The 12,642-nt window shown below is 32.9% G+C and overlaps 1 long non-coding RNA gene across 1 annotated transcript in view; it reads right to left on the bottom strand.

The window, feature by feature from the left end:
- Nucleotides 1-7,914, bottom strand: part of LOC101704483 (uncharacterized) — a 70,718-nt gene extending 62,804 nt beyond the window's left edge. Inside the window, exon 1 of the long non-coding RNA XR_205676.3 lies at nucleotides 7,824-7,914. This is a non-coding gene — a long non-coding RNA (uncharacterized LOC101704483). The remainder of the gene's footprint in view (nucleotides 1-7,823) is intronic.
- Nucleotides 7,915-12,642: the final 4,728 nt, after the last annotated feature.

Below are 12,642 nucleotides of genomic sequence, written 5' to 3'. Positions count from 1 at the left end.
TCAAAACTATGCATCTAGTGCATTCTTATTTCCTAGTTCAGTTCCTACATAACCAAATTGACCTAACTGTAGCATTCAGTTAGCTTTGACTCCAGTAATTAGATAATCTAAATTGAAATAGCTGATTCTAGAATCCAAATATCTGTGGAATATATTTTTATCTTTCATTCTGATTGTTATTATTTGGAGCAAACCTTTTTCATAAGTTTTCTGGTGTCTCTGTCTAGTCCTTCTACCATTTCTCAATCACTATTTTTATGACATGATATTAAATTTAAAGTTGAAATTTAAATTTAGCTATGGCTTAATCAATCTTATTTATCATTTCAAAGAAGCAATTCTTTAATTCATGATCCTTTATGTTTTTCATCTCAGTTTCAATACATTACACTCAGGTCTTTGTACATTTTTTCCCCTCTATAAGTTTTTATTTAGATTGCTCTTTTCTTCTAGTACTCTGAGATGTATCATTAGGTTATTTGTTTGGTATTGGTCTACTTTTTTCAATGTGGGCATTCACAACTATAAACTTTTTTCTTAGAACTGGTTTCATTGTGTCCCATAGTTTTGGTATGTTTTGCTTTCATAGTCATTTGATTCTAGGAATTTTTAGTTTCCTTCATGATTTCTTCTGTGATCTAATGATTACTCAAGCATGTATTATTTAAAATTCATGTGTTTGCCTATTTTCTCTGGTTTCTTTTGCTGTTGATTTCTAGTTTCATCCCAATATGATCCAGTAATGTGTCAGACTATTTCAGTTCTTTTGTTTTTATTTTAGCATGCTTTATGGGTTAAGATGTGGCCTATTTTGGAGAAACTTTTATGTGCTACCGTGAAAGAATGTGTATTTTGTTGTTAGATGAAACACTCTATAGATATGTATTAAGTCCATTTATTCAATGACATAGTTCAACTATATTTCTTTGTCAAATTTTTGTGATTGATATATTTATTTGTGAAAGTGGGGTATTTAAATCCCCCATTATACTTATATTGGTCCTTTTATGTCCAGTAGTTTTTAAAAAGAAATTTAGTACACCAACATTTGTTACATACATATTTACAATTGATAAACATTTTGGTAAGCCAAGCTTACCAAAGGAAGAAAAAAAAGTGATTTCTATCAATGCAATTAGAAATGAAAAAGCTCAAATCACACTGGACAATGCTGAAATCTGATGGTCACAAGAAACTAATTTGAAAGCTTATGTTCATAAAGTGGAGAATCTAGCAGAAATGGGTAAGTTCCTAGACACATATAAATTAACAAAATTGAACCATGAAAATATAAAAGCCTCCAGTAGACCAAGAAAAGGCAATGAAATAGAGACAGTAATAAAAACCTTATCAACCAAGGAAAGACTTGATGGATTAACCACAGATTTTTACCAGAACATGAAGAAAGAACTAATGCAAGTACTCCTCAAACACTTCCATGAAATTAAGAGGGAAGGAACACTGCTAACTTCCTTCCTTGTGGTTAGCATTACCCTGATGACAAAATTAGAAAGAGATTCAACAAAAAAAGAAAAATTAGAAGCCTATGTTTTTAATGGACATAGATACAAAAATCCTTAGAAAGATACTTGCAAACAGAATGTGACAAATCATATCAAAGATGCAAGGATCATTCAACATACATAAATCAATAAATGAAATACATTTCATAAACACAAGTAAAGATAAAATTACCTAATTACTGCAATAGTAAAAAAAAGTTTTTGACGAAAATCTACCATCCATTCACAATAAAACCCAAATAGGTATAGAAAATAAATGATATAGATATAGATATAGATATAGATATAGATGGACCTTACCTCAAACTGACAGAAGCCATTTATGACAAATCCATTGCCAACATCATACTAAGTGGGGAAAACTTGAAAGTATGCCCTATCAAATCAGGAACAATAAAAGTGTGTTCATACTCATCAGTTCTATTTAATTTAGTACTCAAATTTTTAGCCAGAGAAATCAGGCAAGAGAAAGAAATCAAAGGGTTATAAGTAGAAAAGGAAAAACTAAAACTATCACTATATTCAGATAAAATAATCATTCACACAAAAGACTCAAAAATACTCCACAAGAAAACTCTTAGAACTAATAAATTCAGCAAAGTGACAGGATACAAATCATCAAACAAAATCAGTAGACTTCTACAGTAAGAATAAAACCACAAGAAAAAAATTAGGAAAACAATCCCAATCATGAGAGGTATCTAGGATTTAACTTAAAGGATGTTAAAAACCTCTACAATAAAAACTATAATATTCTGAAAAGGGGGATTGAAGTGGGCACTAGAACATGGAAAGACATCCCCTGTTCCTGAATAGACAGAACTCGTATTGTCAAAATGGCCAGCCCTATTACCAAACTGATATATAGTTTTAATGCAATCCCAATCAAAATATGAATAGCATTCTTCCAGAGCTGGAAAAAAACAACTCTAATTTATATGGAACCAGAAGGGGCCCAGAATAGCCAAAGCAATCCTGAACAAAAAGAGCAAATCAGGAAGCATTACATTGTTGGGTTTCAAGTCCTACTCTAAATCTACAATAATAAAAACCATATGGTAATGGCACAAAATTAGACATATTTACCAAGGGAATAGAATTGAGGATGCACCTTCGGCCGTCTGACTTTTGACAAAGGGGAAAAAATATATGCTGGAGAAGTGTCACCTCTTTCACAAATAGTGCTAAGAAAACTAGATATCCACATGTAGAAGTATGAATATAGAACTATATGTCTCGTCCTATACTAAAATCAAATAAAAATAAATTAATAACCTAGAGATAAAAACAGAAACACTGAATCTTCTGGAATAAAAAAAAATGGAAAAACTCTTGAAGACAGAGATAGGCAAGGACTTTGCAAATTGTACCCCAACTGCACAGGAAACAATACCCAAATCAACAAATGGAATTCTATCAAGTTAAAGAGAAAACAAAGGAAACAAAGAAATCAGCAATGTGAAGAGACAACCTACAAAATGGAAAAGAAATTGCCAATTACTCCTCAGACAGAGGACTAATATCTAAAATTTATAAAGAATTCAAAAAAGCAGACCATCAAAAATAAAACTCAATAAAAAATGAGCAATTGAAATGAGTAGACACCTCTCAAATGAAGATGTAGAAACAGCCAATAAGTACATGAAAAAGCCTTGAGAGAGATACAAATTGCACAACACTGGGAACTCTTCAGTTAGAATAACTACTATTAAAGACTCAAAAACTAAACCAAAACAATAAATGCTGATGAGGCTGTGGAAAAAGGAGAAAAAAGAACACTTCACACTGTTGATGGGAATATAAGCTAAAACAACCACTGTTGTAATCAGTATAAAAATTCCTCTAGGGCCGGGGATTTAGCTCAGTGGTTTTGCCACCTGCTGCGCAAGCTCAAGGACCCAGGTTCGATCCCCGGTAGCCCCTCCCCCCAAAAAATATTCCTCTAAAAACTAAAAATAGAAATTTTATTTGACTTTAGATATGTCTTTTCTGGGTATCTTCCCAACATGTTACAGACATCATACTCCAGTTTATAGCAGCAAAATTCACAATAGCTAAATCTAGGAAGTGGCCTGTATGCTCATCATCAGATGAATGGAAAGAGAAAATATGGTATATATACAGAAGGCAGTATCACTCAGCCATAAAAGATTAATTTAAATTATTTGTAGGAAAATGGATAGATCTTAAGGTGATAACGCTTGTGAAAAAAAAATCAGAAACAGAAGGTGAAATATCATATGTTTTCTCCTATATGAGAGACCACAAATATTAATAATTTAAACAGCAAAATGAATCAAAGATGGTCGGAAATATGGAGATAGACTTTCTGAGGGTGGTAAGAGTACCTGGGGAAGCAGCGAGAGAGGAGGATGGTGAGGAGAAGAGGAAGTAAAAATGAGAGATGTAGCTCAGTGGTGCTGCTCCTACCTGGCAAGCACAAGGTCCTGAGTTCAATTCCCAGTACCTAAATAAATAAAATGATTATAAATGTGGAGTGTTTATAGTTTGAAGAACCCATTTTGTTAAAATTGTTTTAGTTATAAATCGTATTCATAAGAGTCTGGATGCTGTCAATAACTGGTTGTATAATTTGGGAAAACAATATAATCTTTCAAACCATCTCTTACATGAGAAGTATGATATAGCCTATAAGGAATTTAGCTACCAAAATTGTTGCTATGAGATTTCTTCTCAATTGTGCTCCAGGACTGTGGCTAAAACATAGTTTTAATTTTTCCAGGAAAAAATTAGTATGAATCTGCAGTCAGTGAGATTCCCAATCTGAAATGCTTTGAAAACATGGGCACATGGAAGAACTCAGAGTATTCTGTCTCCCTGGATATGTGAATAAAGATGAAGTAAGATGGACCAAGGGATGTCTTGCATAGAGAAAAAGTGAATGGAGAGTGAAGCATGAGGAAGTCAGTTGTCCTTGTGACTGATATCTTGTGCGATGAAAATAAGCTTGACTTAGGTCTGAGAAGCTTTTATAAAGGAGAAAAGTGGTCAACATGTCACTAGTTTGCTCTCAATACAACCAATCATTTTGTAAATCTTTGCAACCTGACATCTTTATCAATTATATGATCAACAACTTCTCACTTCATCAAGCATATCCATTGTAAAAAGCTCTAACTTCTGCTCTGACATATCACTTTCTGAAATTTCTTACTCACATATGCAGATCTTCTCAAGACTTTGCTATCCTAATTTTTAGTTTTTGTTATCAAGAAAAGGTAATAGAGATGCTTAAGGGTGAGGGTTCTGACATCCTAGTGGCAGGGTTCAGATTTCTTTCTTTTTTTTTTTTTATTAAATTCTTTTATTGGTACATTGTATTGGTACAACACAATTACATTTCTCATTGGGAATTGTACCTTTACATAATGCATCTTGGTTCTTATTTTTTCCCCATTCCTAGCCCTCCCTTCACTCCCTCCACCCTTTCTTATTTACAAAGACTTTATTTCCATTTTTTCCATTTTTCATCATTTTTCCTTTCCCTTCTTTCCTTTCCTCTGCCCCTCCCACTACCCCTACCCCTTTGGACCTTTTCTTCCTATTTTGCATTATCAATTATTCATTCTAATCATTGGTACATTTTAGGTATACAATATAATGACATTCTTCATTGGAAATTTGCACCTTTACATAGTCTCTCTTGGTTCTTATTTTTCACCCTTGCCCAGCTCTCCCTTCAACCCCTCCATTCCTCCCTATTTACAAAGATTTTGTTCCTATTTTTCCACTTTCTCATATTAATCCCATTCCCTTCTATCCTTTCCCCTAGCCCTCCCACTTCCTTCCCCTTTGCCCCTTTTCTTCCTCTTTCACATTACCTATTATACATTTAGTCCTTATTTACACTTTGAGTTTCTCACACCAGAGAAACTATTTGGTATTTATTCATGTGTGTCCTATTTATTTCACTTAAGAGTATCGCCTCAATGTGCATCCACTTAGCTATAAATGTCTCTAATTTCTCATTTTTTATGGCTGAGTAGTACTCCATTTTATAAAAAAAACACATTTTCTTTATCCAGTCTCCAGTTGATGGGCATTTGGGCTGTTTCCAAGTTTTAACTATTACAAACTGTGCTGCTATGAACATGGGTGCACATATATCACTGTGGTATGATTCTTTTAATTCTTTGGGGAAGATCCCCAGCAGTGGAATAGCAGGGTCAAATGGGACTTCCAGTCCTAATTCTCTGAGGTATCTCCATACTGATTTCCACAGTGGTTGCACCAGTCTACACTCCCACCAGCAGTGGAGCAGGGTTCTTCTTTCCCCACAGCCCCGCCAGCATTTGTTATTGGTTGACTTCATGATAGCAGCCATTCTTTCTGGAGTGAAGTGGAATCTCAGTGTTGTTTTCATTTGCAACTCTCAAATGACCAGTGATGTTGAACATTTTTTCATGTATTTATTTGCTATTTCTACTTCTTTGTCTGAGAAATGTCTGTTCATTTCAGATGCCCATTTTCGTATTGGGTCTTCAAATTTGGGAGGTCTGATCTTTTTAAGTTCTTTATAGATTCGAGATAGTAGACCTTTAAAGGTTGTGTGACTGTGGTCAAGTTTCTTCATCTCTTTATGCCTCTTTCTCCTCCCATGAACAATAGGGAGAATAATTGTAAGAATTTTAGAGCATAATTGTGAAATTTAAGTAAACTGTTGTACATAAAGAGCATAGAGAAAAGTCTATGATATAGTAAGTGCCATATAAGTGCATCCGTTACAATTTAGATCACACCTACATTACTTTTTACTCTCAAAATTCTATTTTAGGACAGCTCAAATATCTCCTAGAACATTGATCACGCCATTCATCTGCAAATCAATGCTTTAGGATTGTATGAACTCAGCTGGCATTATTTAAAGGATTATTAATTTTCTCTATCATTTTTTCTCTTTTCAATCATTTATGCTATATGCCTTCCTTACATCCTCAATCCTTGTGAACAAGGTATGGTCCCTAAGGATGTTTTTCCCCATAGCATAGTACATTGAGAAAATAGATTCATTGTTATGCTTCTTTAATTTTTGTTTTTAAAAGTGTTTTTTCATTTCCCATATACAATTTTATATTAAGCTATATATAACAAAATGTAGTACAGAAGATTGTGATTATTATAAATAAGTTGCATTTGTTTGATTTTCTGTTTCATTTATTTGAATGCACTTGAAACACTCACACAGCTCTTGCTTTTATTTAACAAAAGCAGTTAAAGCAGGGATTCCCAAGCACTTCTTTTTCTTTTGTGCTGTAGACCCTTTAGCACTGTAGTGAACAAAAGCCCCTTTTATAGATATATAATTATAAAAATTTAAAATAAATTTGTTATATTATAAATATTCATTGTTGTTTATTAACCCCCTAATTAATAACATCTAGCAATGGTTCAGCAGAATCATAGCTTTAGAGTAGCAATGAGTGTAAAGAGTAGTTGGAGGTATCTGTAACAATAATGGACTATGAAAAATAATGTGATATATATTGATATGTAAGTATTAAATTTTATTTGATATGGCTGAGATTTTTGCCTATATTCACAAGTAAGGGAACTGAATTTTTTTTAGAGATTATTGAAAAGAAAGTGGAATTTTTTCTCCAACCTAAATGTTATAAGCCTAAATTGTGTCCAAGGATCTTGTATAGGTCTATAGGACCCGGGTAAGAATGTCAAAGAAAGAGAAAATATGTCACAGAAAGGTGGTGTAATATACCCACTCTTCTTGTAGTATTTTAGATTTTAGAATACCACAAAATTCCTAATCCAAAGGAATACATAATTTATTACAAAATTTCATATGTTGTTTTTCTAAGACATATTTTATAGTTTTCTACCATTAAGCAAAAAGCGTATCAAAAGTCACTGAATTTTTAAAACTCTCTTATGGATCTAATTACTTGTTAATTTCCTCCTCAGAACAATTTTTGCTAATGTTAAGTATATTTGTATGTACTAAGCTGTATATAGGGACCTTTCCTCTTATAGCAACTGCAGTTTCATTTACTATATTTTTTAACTCTCATCATAAAATACAATGTTGCACTAATGAACAGAAAGAGTTAATATGGCCCTCTAAACACTAAATGTACTACTAGAGAGAGATATTAATGAAAGAATAATATACAAGATTCTCTCTAATCGGTGCTTTGTAGTATTACAGATTACCCATTCACAATATCATTTGTCAACATGTTATTATAATAAAGACTCTTGGCAATATGTCATACTTTCAGTTATGTCACTGTTTTAAAGCAAAATAAAACTTTGTTTTCTACTTACACTTATCATATCTTTCCATTTCTGAATATTTTCCTTACGAATAATGGCCGGATTTATAAGAACCCTATAATCACACAGGCTTGCATTTTACTGCGTATAATAATTGATAAGAACAGCGTACTGTCTTTGGGAAGCATAAAAAAATTGTTTATTCATTCACTAGTCATGTTAAACATTGCTAGGAGCTCTGTTTCTAACACGTCTGTGCATCTAATCAACAGCCTTGAGGCTAACGCAGCTAGTACACAGTGTCTTCCCAACTGAAAAGAGGCAAAGTCTCTTGTGTTAATGATAAAACAATTTTTCTCGTTTTTGCTGTGTAGGAATAATCTAGACCCCTTGAAAGTTATTAGTCACTTCATTTGGGAAGTAGGATGAAATGAGCATGTAGACACTGCCGTTTTGTTTAACTTGGTGAATAAATACCTTTTAGGAAACACTAATCCAAAACAATAGCAACAACAACAACAAAATATGTTCCATGCCTTTCTGATTTAAGAACACATCATATAAATAGCTAAAATAGAGCCAAAAAGATTACATACTGAAAAACAATGTGAATGAAAGAAAATATTTTTCAAATATTAATTGCTTCAAGCTTTTAGCCCACTTGGAAAGAATAGAGCATTGATGAGCTTTTGATCCCCTTAGGGATAAATTAAATTTGCACAGAGAAATCTCTGATCCCTCGCTACGGATTACACTCTGTAATCGCAGCTGGTGATCCAGTCAATTCATTCAGTTGATCACCATGGGGTTCAGTGTGGGAACTTAGATGCCTATTATACATTTATTACTAATAATGGAAAAATAACTTGAGAAAATTTCCTATCCACAGGCTTAATCATATCATTTTCTTATGCAAAAGAACAAATTGAAAAAAATTGGTAGACTACAGTAATCAAGGTAAATGAAACTTTGCCTTTGAACAACCACAATAAAAATCAGTTATGACTTCAGGTTAATAGCCTACTCAGAGCCCCTATGAAATACATTTATTTTCAATTTGAAAACACACCAAATTACATCTAGTATAAATATTAAGTGAATACTGTGAACCTGATTTGGAACTTGCAGGTCTGCTTGTTCAAATAAAACAGTAACTTTTTAAAGTTGTTTACAATGTAGATACATAATAATCCATGCTGAGAATATAGGCTTTCTTCATTGAACACAATTAAATTTTAAATATATGTAAAAAAGAAATAGATCAAAATTAAGCAGATGGGAAGAATTAATGGGCACCTTATTAATTTCAAGATTCTCTTTTAACCTTAATATCCGAGGATACTTTGGGTATTCTATTCATATGGTATTAAAATGTCATTTTAAATTATATGTTCTTTTTAGTATAATGATCTATGGTTTTTCTAAAGCATGTAATGGTTTTTCTCTCAATTGAACAGCTTTTATTTACTCCATAAGAATATATTAATAAATTAAATTAGGAGGGTTTAATGACATTTAACTTTTAATCATGATGAATAAAGTCAAGGTCCTGGCTAAGTAAACTGGCACTATAATTTAGTTCCTTGGTTTTCAGAAGAGAAAACATTCAAAAAATTATGTAGCAAGACCCTACATACTCAACTAACAGGTGGAGGTGAAATTCAATTAACAACTGGCCAAAGTGAAAACCGCTTTTCTTCTGAAGCTACCTTTCTTCTTCCTGGCTCTCCTACAGAGCCTTCTCTTTTTCTCTAACAGTGTGGGGCAGTAGTCACCAAAGAGAGTTCTTTCTGAAGTATAAAGATCTAAATGGAATTCCAGTCTACCACTCTCCAGCTATTTGATTTTCTTGAAAAAGGGTAATTTTTTCCTTCCGTTTTCTTATCAGTGAGGTAGATATGGTAATGTGTAATTAATATGCACTAATTGTTATAGCCCCCTAAAGCCTCATGCAAATGAAGTGGGGCTATTCTGAAGGTGGCTGAATCTAGACTGTATGATGCTGGGATTAAGGCCATGTGATTACTAAACCACTACACATGATTGGTTTTGCACCACCCTAATCCTGGTATTCTGGATGGGATAAAAAGGGCAGGAAGACACTGTAAATGTCCCTTGCTGCATTTTATACCATGTGGGTGCCATGAACTATTTCTCCTCGGCCATATGCCACCCTTGCCTTGGAGCCACCTGATTATGAACTGAAACCTCTACAAACTATGAGGTAAATAAACCCTTTCCCCTTTAACTTTAGGTGTCTTAGCAATGAGAGAAATGCAACTAACACATTAATGAAGAAATAATGCCTACCTCACAAAGTTGTTTGAAGACCGGAAATTATATACTGTCTATAAACTGTTTAATACAACAACTATCATATGAAGTATATTATAATGCTAGGTATGTCTATATATAATCATTGTGACAGTTTGGGCAAATCATTTTGCCTTTCTCTAAATTTTGATGTCCTCATTAATATATCAATTTAGTATAATGTTCTCTTTCCTGGGTGCTAATATTAGTATAATAAAGTAAAGTAATATTTCCCAGTTCATTATGGAACTATATTCTATATGGTTTTATATCCTTAACTAAGGAATAGATTCTTATATTTCAAAATAAACTTGGCCTTTGCGAAGAACATTGGAGAAGACACAGGGTTAACAATTTTTTAAATGTTTTAAGTATTTGTGATCTAGTCCACAAGATAAATAATTAAACCCTAGTTTGCAATTATTTTAGTTGAAGTCAATGTGTAATGAACAGAATTGGTATGTACAATATAAAAGAATCCCTATTCCTAAACAAGAAATTCATAATGTATTCAATTGGGAAAAAAATCCTAAATTAAGAAGTATTGTAACTGATTAGTTAATCTACAAATTGGCAGTGCCAATCACTTGACAAATAAATCTGAGATGTGATCATTCTACCCCAGCCATCTTTCAAAGATGCTTTGCTGGAATATGTTAGACAAGCTCCTACCTTAAGGCTTTTTATGTGAGTTTTTTTTTTGGGGGGGGGGCGTACTGGGGATCGAACTTGGGACCTTGTGCTTGCAAGACAGGCGCCGGAACCACTGAGCTAAATCCCCGGCCCAAAGGCTTTTATGTGGAACTCTGCCTGACCATCCCTCGTTCTCCATTCCTTCAAGCCTTTGCTGAAAATTAAGCTCTGAAAATCTGTTTGATCACCATATTTAAAATATATGCTCCTTGCTGCTAATGATGGCTTTCTTTTTCCCTTTCACCATCAACACTTTCACCATTTTAAAATTTCCTCTTTTTAAATCTACAGTAATTATCACTGTTTAACATAACATACTTTTGAATTATTTATTGTGCTTATTGCTTCTTTGTTTCAAATATGACTTCCTTTAAAATTATATTTTCTGCTTTTATTTCTGTGCAATAAATCTATATTTAAAGCACTGTCTACCATGTAATAGATAACAAATATGTTAAAGTAGTAAATAGAATATCTATGAAATTTCGCAAAAGGTAATAGTAATTATCCTAACCATCTTTGCTAAGAGAAATATATTTCTTTTGCTAACAGAAGAGAAATATATTTTTTTTGCTCTGAGTACTTTGTCCTATATTTTGATTGAATACATTGAATCACATACATTCGTGTGTAAGTATAAATAAGAGAGACAGGATGACTCATCAAAACTATAAATATTGGTTGTAATGCAGACAAAAGAGTTGGCTAATCACAGATTAATTTCTTATTTGTCTTCTTTAAAGCTTAATATACAAATAATTTTATTATTTTCTTCATATTTTTATGGTTTCTGTATTTTTGTGACTGGCTGTTACTCAAATGGTAAATATAAAGAAAGTTGTTTACTTTAACTCTTTTGGGTTCTTGAAAAAAATCACTTTTTGTGCTATTCTATTTACATGTTTTGGTGGATTTTTTAATACAAACGTTCAGTTTTTACTCCCCTAGTGAGTTGGAAAAATGAGCTTTTGTTCACACCTGTACTTTTTCTCAAGATAAGTTCTCCCTTATACTAAGAAAACATCTCTTTCAATTATGCCCAGGACACAAGATACAAAATATATCAAGTTTATGTCAAATGTATCAAAAGTAGTACATTGAGAATAGGAAGTTTTTTCCTGAGTTTCTCTGAAGTGGCAATATAGCTGCTAAGGCTATTGGTAGCTGTTTAAATTAAAAGTAAATAAAATCAAATAAATTTAATTCTTGGATGTACTACCCACATTCTAAGAGCTCAGTAGCCACATATGGCCAATGACCACCTATTGGCAAGCACAGAAATGTGCTATTTCCACCAGTCATCATACCCAAAACATCATTTGAGAGCTTTTCAAGAATACTTATCTTCTCTTTCCCTCTCTCTCTTTCTACCATAAATTAATATTTTACAACAACAACTTCATTTTTAATCATGCTAAATAAAATATGTAGGAAGCCGTAGGGCACAAGAATATGAACAAACTATAACTTTTCTGACCATATGAAATTCTTTCACTTCCTAATATAAGTGCTTTCCTAGAAACCCCACTGGCCAACTCTTTCTCAGATATTTCTCTGCTATTTCACTCTTATAATTTAGATCAACTGTTATCCTCTTAGATAACCAAAGCATCTCTTGGCCTTATCAGCTCAGTGAGACCTATGAAGAATTCTTTCATACCAGTCTGTACCCTGGCTTCCTACTTCAAATACTAAACTTTGTCATTGGATAAAAAGTCTATCTTTACTACTAGCAAATTGGCTTTGCAAATGCTGGGGCAATGACTATTTCTGCTAACCATTACATCTGCAACATTTGGTAGAAAGTTTATGTATAATAACTTCAAAAATAAACGCTACTCATGGTTCTTCATGACTGTCATCT

The sequence above is a fragment of the Heterocephalus glaber genome, unplaced genomic scaffold (genome assembly GCF_053883595.1).
Source record: "Heterocephalus glaber isolate CG9 unplaced genomic scaffold, H.glaber_assembly_v1.0 deba00001586, whole genome shotgun sequence".
Taxonomy (NCBI): Eukaryota; Metazoa; Chordata; class Mammalia; order Rodentia; family Bathyergidae; genus Heterocephalus; species Heterocephalus glaber.
The sequence above is the reverse complement of the archived record's forward strand: the minus strand, read 5'-3'. Positions and strand labels throughout refer to the sequence as shown.